Here is a 7,637-nt window from a genome sequence, read left to right as displayed (position 1 = left end):
TTCTATGCAGTCCCTACAGGAAACAAACATCTGCTTTCGCTTATAATGCAGTACTTCTAAGGAATACTGGGATTTGCTGACAGGAGAAAAATAATTTGCACCTGACTATGCCATCTTCAGAGCATCTGGTCAATTTAAACCCATGTATATCAGTTTTCAAAAAGTGTGAATATTTATGTAATATCACACTTCGTTATTTATAATGGATGTTATTATGTGCCAGTTTCTTTTTGGACTGGCCAGACAGAGGGTTACTTGTTTCTATTGACCAACAGTAGTGTGAAAATTCTGGATTTTGCTACAAACTTGCATGAAGAACACAGTTCGGAAAAAGGAAAAGCTGCTGATTCATGGATCAAATAAAAATTCTGGTTCCAAATTACTTTTGTGTCTACCATTTTTTATTAGGACACAAATAGTCTGGAAATATTTTTTGAAGTTAAGTTTCATAAATATTTCATCTTGTCTTCAATTTCTCATGCCTTTGCCAGGTTCCAAGCATTTGGAAGCAAACTTTCCATTTGAGAGACTTGTGTTAGCTTAAATTCCAGTGGAAAACATCAGTAGACAGTGCATTTCCTAGAACAAGGCTGAAGAAAACTACATTGTCCTTTCAAGTTAAAAAACAAGTAAAAGAATTGCAACAGCTCTGCTGTCAAGCTCTAGTAACTCAGCATGGAAGTGACTTAACATTTGGCACCAGAGCAGGACTCTGCATTTTGAGTGTATTCAAAAAAATAATCCAGGTATTAGGAGCCTCAAAAATAGCCAAGAGACAGAGGAGCTAACTAAACCTTTTATTTGAATAAAAGTTCATTGGGCAATCCCCAATAAGGTCTCTTAACTTGATAGAGGTTGCAGCCTCTTTTATCCCTTCTGCCCAAGGTGCAGGTCCCTCCCCGTTTCTCCACTGGCTGATATACTCCAGGGTTACAGACTTCCTCACAGACCTGCTACATGTCCCCCATTATATGTTCATTAGAGACTTTGAGGGTCCCCAACATATTCAAAATGGAGGTTACTGCACATTGATCTCCGTGTTCTGGGCACTGTATTATCTTATGCTAGGCAACTACATAACTAATAACTTTTCTATCCCCTACTACTAAGCTAACTGTAACTACTACAAACTTTGCAAGAACATTCTATGTATTCCTAATAAGTGTGCCATTTACCAGCAAGAATCTATGAAACCTACTGGCATAACTTGACTCTGTAGGGTAAATCAATGTGCTAGATGAAAAGTTGTTGATACTTTTTATGAAGTATGTATTGTGTCCAAGAGCAGCAGGCTGTGCCGTGGATGAGTTACCAATCTTTTCTTTGATGCTTTTGAACATCAGGAGTATGTTTAATGGTTCTTTGATTTTTGGTTTGGTTTGGTTTTTTTAAATCAGAAGGCATGTCCCTCACTAAGACAGCAAAGTCAGGTGTTGAAAAGTTAGGAAATTATAGCATTTATGTTTATTTGCAGCCTTAACCAAATGCATATATATTAGGATAGAATTTGTTTTAGTGGGATATTTCATTTAGTGGTCCTGTTAAGTCTGGTGAATCATGAGGGTGATTCAGAAATCTAACATACAGAATCACTACTAAGCTGAGAGGATATATAGTGACAAGACAGGGGACAGGAAAAGTATTTAGTGCTGATGGCCTTGGAACTATAGTGTGATTTTAGGCATGTCAATGAAACCATGGGGTTTTTTTTCGGTTGTGATCACTGTGAGTATCTAAATTCTTAGTCTAGAAAAAGTCTGAGCTTTCATTGAGGTCCACAGAGATCTATGAGATCTTCTTCGAAGCATTCATATCCCTTCCTGGAAATTTCACAAACAAAACTGCTGACAATGAACTTCAGATCAAGTCTTGACATACTCAATATTTGGTTGCTTTGCTGCTTGCCTAATTTGAGCCAAGAGTAGGAAACCATACACTGAAGAATGAAGCACTGCCCCCTCAGAGGGGTCTTTCTGTGGAAGAGTCTGTATTGTAATGTACTTCCAGTAGGAGACTGACTCTCATTTCCAGCCTTGCCAGGGCTTAATTTTACAACTGTTGAATTTTATGAGCACTGTGAAACTGGGAAATATTCTGAAACTTTATAAATAAAGGGTAAAACATACTCAAGAGAATAATTTTATAATAATTTATGTTTTATACAATGGGACTTTTTCAGATTTTTTTCAGATTTTTTTTACAAAAGCGGGAGAATACTTTCTTTTAATTTATCTAATTTTACTTGTTTTCTCATTTAAGTTTGGACACCATGTGCAATAACCTTTTTTTTTTCATTTGGTGCCTTTCACACTTGGTTATTCTGACCCTTTCTCCCTTCAAACCTATCAACTACCCAAGAGTTGCAGTATTCCTTTCCTGATAGAGATAGTACAGCTTCTGTTCTGCAGTGCTGAGCAATCTCACTGCAGAATAATATCAAGAGAACACCCTTGAAGAAAAGGTGAAAGTAGCAAAGGGAAGAAGAGAGAGACAAGAGGAGGCAACTGGTGTCTTCCACAGACTGGGTCCTTATCGGTGTGCCTGGAAGCTAAGGCAACAGTGCCAGGCAATGAAATACTGCAGTCTTAGGCAGGTCCCCCATCTCCCTAATGATTGCTGACTCTGTAAAAACAGAGATGCACTGGCCTTGCTAGCTGCTGACCTTGTCTGCCTTTGTCTGAACCACTGATTTGTGGTTTGATATTTGTCTGCATTTCAACTGATTCTCAAATTGCTTTGAATTTTTCATGTCACTAATTAGAAAGTGTATGCACTGAAGCATAAGGTGAAAATTTCATCTTTAGCAGTTACTTGGAGACTTTCAATAGTTCTCTTTAGTAGCTCTCAGTATGAGCATGATCATCCCATTATAAAGAGCCCTGGCAGGTCACAATAGCTACTGTCTATAATTCATGCCTGCCAAGCCTGTTCACTTAGCAGCAGGCAACTTTTCAATGAGAGTTTTAACAAGTCTCACCATTAGGCAGCATCTTATTGGTTCCCTCATTATAGCAAAACCGGATTTCCTTCATTAGCTAGAAGACTTTTGCTTGTTGTAAAAATATCCAAGAACTGGCACTGACTTCAGACTTTCTAAACTGGCTTTCAAGCCCAATTAGAATTGGTTAGGTTGCTTAGTGGAAGAAAAAAAATAAGAAGAAATTTTAAAAATCCCCAAACAAATGAAAAAAATAACCAAAATAAACCCTCCAACTAATTTAAATCCAGCACTTGCTTTTTTCATTTACTGTTGTGAGTTCTACATGTTATTCCATGAGTGTAGCAAATGTAAATAAAGTATTTACTGAGAGTACTTTTATCCTGACAAGGTTTTGTACAAAACCCTTACTTGTAGGTAGAAAAAAAAAGCCACAAATTTTCCCCTTATGTATGGCAAGTTGATTCCTATTGTACTGATCCAAAGTAAATATAACTAGGTTGCTGTTCCACCTTGTGTTTTCTTGTGGTGCTTTTTGCAGGTACGACAAAGCAAGCATTGCAGATCCTGAGTTCTGGTCCCTGTTTTTTCTTGTATGCTGCTGCATTATACACAAATGAACATGAAGTAGACCAGAAATAATATGTTCAATAGGAGATGATTTTTCAAGGATAATCTATTCTGGACCAAGATCCTATGCTAGAATTTAGTATAGGATATCAACTGTGGGCTTAGGACTTCCTTACGAAGAAAGAAACAACTATAGAGAATGAAAAGTTTAACTAAGCATTTAAACAACACATAATAATGGATTATCATCTTCAGGACATCACTGTTTCCAACCTGTTTTAGACATACTGGGATTCAATGACAGAATCCATGTGAACCAAGAATACTGTTGAAAGGATCCCCAGGGCCCATCAGGGTGAATGATATATCCTAAGACTAATGTATCTTGGGGTGCAATCAACTGTATAAATATACTCAGTATCTGACCACTATTCCAAGCAAACCTTGCTATACATTCAGAATGCTGCTCCTTTGGTGCTCCACTGCTTATAGATGTCTGAGAAGGAGGTTTTCCGGAAAAATAAAGAGTGCAGTGAATTCAGTAAGTATTGCTTGTATGGAACTGGGTAAGCTTGCACATCCCTTTCTTAAGAATCTCCCACACTTTATAAGGCCTTATGATATTCACCAAGAGGACTGAAGGCAGTTTAGGAGATTTCTATGTGTTTAATGATCTATGATGTTAAAGAGGGAATACCCTGAGCTCCCTTACACTGGAAATATTGTAGGAAATACCATCAGAAAACTAGCAAAATCAGTAAACTCTTTAAAAAATATTGGCAAACAGGGAGGATTACCAAAACAGCATATATTAATTGGACTTCATTTTGTTGAAATAGCTACGGTGACTAAGTCTAAATCATAAGGTTGTGTGGTAAATAAAGTTGAATAAAACACTAGAGTTGTTGTCTTGCTTCATTATGTGCTTCAACAATAAATGAAGAAAAACAACTCAATCCCTTCTTTTTACTGATATGCTTGAATTTATTTTATTTTTGTTCATGACTACCCGTGGCTGTATTAGTCAGGGCTGGTAGATGATCCTCTTATTTCTATCGTATTCTTTGGCTTAATTTGTCTCCCTCACAGAAATTATTTTTTGCAATTTACAGAGCATGATTTGTGGATTTTCATGGAGGGCTCAGGACTCTGGATATTCTTGTGAACACACTCCTGTGAAATACCATTGATTTCATAACCTTGAGACTGACTTTGTAGCATTAGTCTTTTCTCACTTTTTAATGATCTATTCAAATTCTACTCAAATATATATTTGCAAATATCCAGGTGCCAAAGTAATTGGAAATACATAAGGTTCTCACAGTATTTGACCCACAAACTTATCTTAAATAATAAAATAAACTATAGTAGACTACTTTATCTGAATGCTGCTCAAAATGTCTAATTTAGTTTGTAGATTTTGTGTGTATGTATCTGGAAACAATGAACAATAAGTTTAGTGGAAAACTATTAATAAAAAATATGGTATTTTCAAGATGTGCAAATTTTAAACTTAATTTTATATTTGTGACCAGGCTATCATTGTGCAGATATTCATAAACATGTATGTCAGTAAAATTCCATACTTTCTCTCCTGGAATATTTAAGAATTCATTAATTCATGCTTCTCTATTTGCTTTAATGGTCCTCTGTTTAATATTAGGTTACAGAAATTGTGTAATATGAGTAAATTGGGTAAGGTATTCATAGCCAGAATATTGGTCTTTCTTTTCGTCATACCCACTAATATTCCCAGTAACCTGAGAGAGATGACATTTTCAGTTGTATTCCTAAGGCTACGTCCTTGCTTAGTCTTCTTGATTTATTTAGTTCCTTGCTTTGCCTCCTGAACAGAGAAAACAATGCCTAACTTTAAATTAGTGCTTTGAATTTTAACTTGAAATACTTTCTGATATGATACATTCTCATTACCAAGTGCAGTGTCATAAGTCTCCAGAACCAATTCAGGTGAAGCTGGATAGTTTTATACCTTGCCAAGGCCTGGTGCTGCAGCTTTAAATTATTGTATTCTACTGATTTGCTATTTAAAGGTACTTTAATTTCCCTGCTGGCAGGGAATGATGAAGGCAGGAATGTATTAAAAGCTTTTAGGTCCTTGTAATTAAGATGCATTGGTACAACTGAGTTAATCTGTTTGTTCCTACGTAAGCTCTGGTTTTGGAAGCACCTTTATTTCAATGTTATTCACTTTTTGTCCTCTGTAACACAGTGGTTTATGAACGTATGATGAATCCTTGCACATTTTTATTTGATATAGCTGAAACTTACGTGGCCTACCTTTGTTCTTAAGACAGGTTGCTATACAAAGGTGGTTGAGAAACCTGAAAATGGAAGAGTTAGGTTCTATGTTGTATCATAATATTATATTTTTTCAGAAGAAGTTACTCCTATTTCACTATCCTGGCATAACTTTCAATAAAAAGCTTGGAGGATCTGTAACGTGCAGGTATGAAACACAATGCTCAGAGATCCACTGCGTTACACTCAGTATAAACCAAAATGCTGATTCTTAATGTCTTCTGAATCACATTTGCTCAAATAATATATTAAAATTAGCAAAAACTTAACATGGCATGGTTACTTCTTTATGAATATGTTAAGGCACATAGAAATCCAACCTAAAATGTCTCATTAGTTCTGTTCGTAGAATAGTTTACGATCTTGTTTACCACAGAGAATGAAGATGTTGCTTGTAAAGTTTGGCCTAATAAAATTCTGATGAATTCTAGTGATGAAAAATTATTTTATATTTACTACTAAATCCTCCTGATTTCCACACAGGATTGCAAAAAAATCCTGTGAGAAAGCAGTTAGGAAAAAAAAATCAACATGCAGCACGCAAAAACTACAATATAAACTAATTCCTGGAATGCTACAGTTTCCCCAGATATTTACAGTTTAAACTTCATTGTTAGATACTCCCTGGAATGTCATTGGTCCCACCATCTCAAAAGGATCTCCTAGCTTTAGATTTGGTTTAGACAAAGATACAAGTAGTATGATGCACTTGTTTATATTTCCAGGGAATTTAAATTCACAACAGTTTACCAACTGTTTAAAAGTATTTAATATTTTTAATGACAGAATTCAATATGTGCCTTGGCTTTTAATTTGTGAGCAAAACATACCATTTACTTGAGGGAAACACGAATTCCCCCAAATCAAAGCAGAAGATTTAGATAAATGTTAAATACATATAGTGCCACCTATTGGCTGAGAAATTGTTTCAAATAAACATCAGATTTATAATTGACAAAGTAAGACAGGGCTACCTATAGTAATATTTCTAATTTTTATTGAAGGTAAAGCCAGCATCAAGGTCTACAATCATATTTGAAGACATTATCTCATCTCAAAGAATTTAATCTCTAACCACTTTTTCTTTTTCTTTACAGAAAACAACACATGAATGCATCCTGTGGGATGCTTCAGATGTACTATGGTGGTATCAATGTTCTAAAGCATTTAGTGAATAGATAAGGTGGTGGGAGACATAAGAGGAAGTCAGGAAGGGATTAAAATTTGTCTTTTTAGCTTGACAATGTTGGGGGGTTTTATCTGAACATATGATATAATCAGTTTAGCTACAATCACCTTCCTCTTTGTAAAATTTCAAGCCAAAAATGCTCTTCACTGCATCTCAGATTCTGTTTCTGGAATATATTGAATTCAGTGCCATCTCTCAGCACTTAAGTATGTCCTTAACTTTCCACATTCATAATGTCATCAGGATCATGCAGAATACCATTCAATTCACTGGAATTACGCACATGGTTAAAGGCAATCTCATTATTGTTTTCTAAAGCAAAGCAAAGTTTGCCAATTTGCATGAACAAGGCTTATATATTTTATGTTCTCTAAAATGTGCATGCTTCTTAACTCTCCTAATGACTTTGAATTTAGGATTTTGGGTAAAGTATTTAGAGATTGTGTTTATACAGAGAAGGCTTATTTGTTGCATTGGTGGTTAGGAAGCTTGATATTTCATTGCAGAACTTATAATTGAAGGTTACAATTATTCCTTAGTTCTAGAAATACTAATCTTTCAGTATGATTTATAATTTTTTTCCTCTGTCTTCTGAGTTTTTTTGCCTGCCTCCTGGATAAA

The sequence above is a fragment of the Myiozetetes cayanensis genome, unplaced genomic scaffold (genome assembly GCF_022539395.1).
Source record: "Myiozetetes cayanensis isolate MyiCay16 unplaced genomic scaffold, myiCay2020 scf3, whole genome shotgun sequence".
Taxonomy (NCBI): domain Eukaryota; kingdom Metazoa; phylum Chordata; class Aves; order Passeriformes; family Tyrannidae; genus Myiozetetes; species Myiozetetes cayanensis.
The sequence above is the reverse complement of the archived record's forward strand: the minus strand, read 5'-3'. Positions refer to the sequence as shown.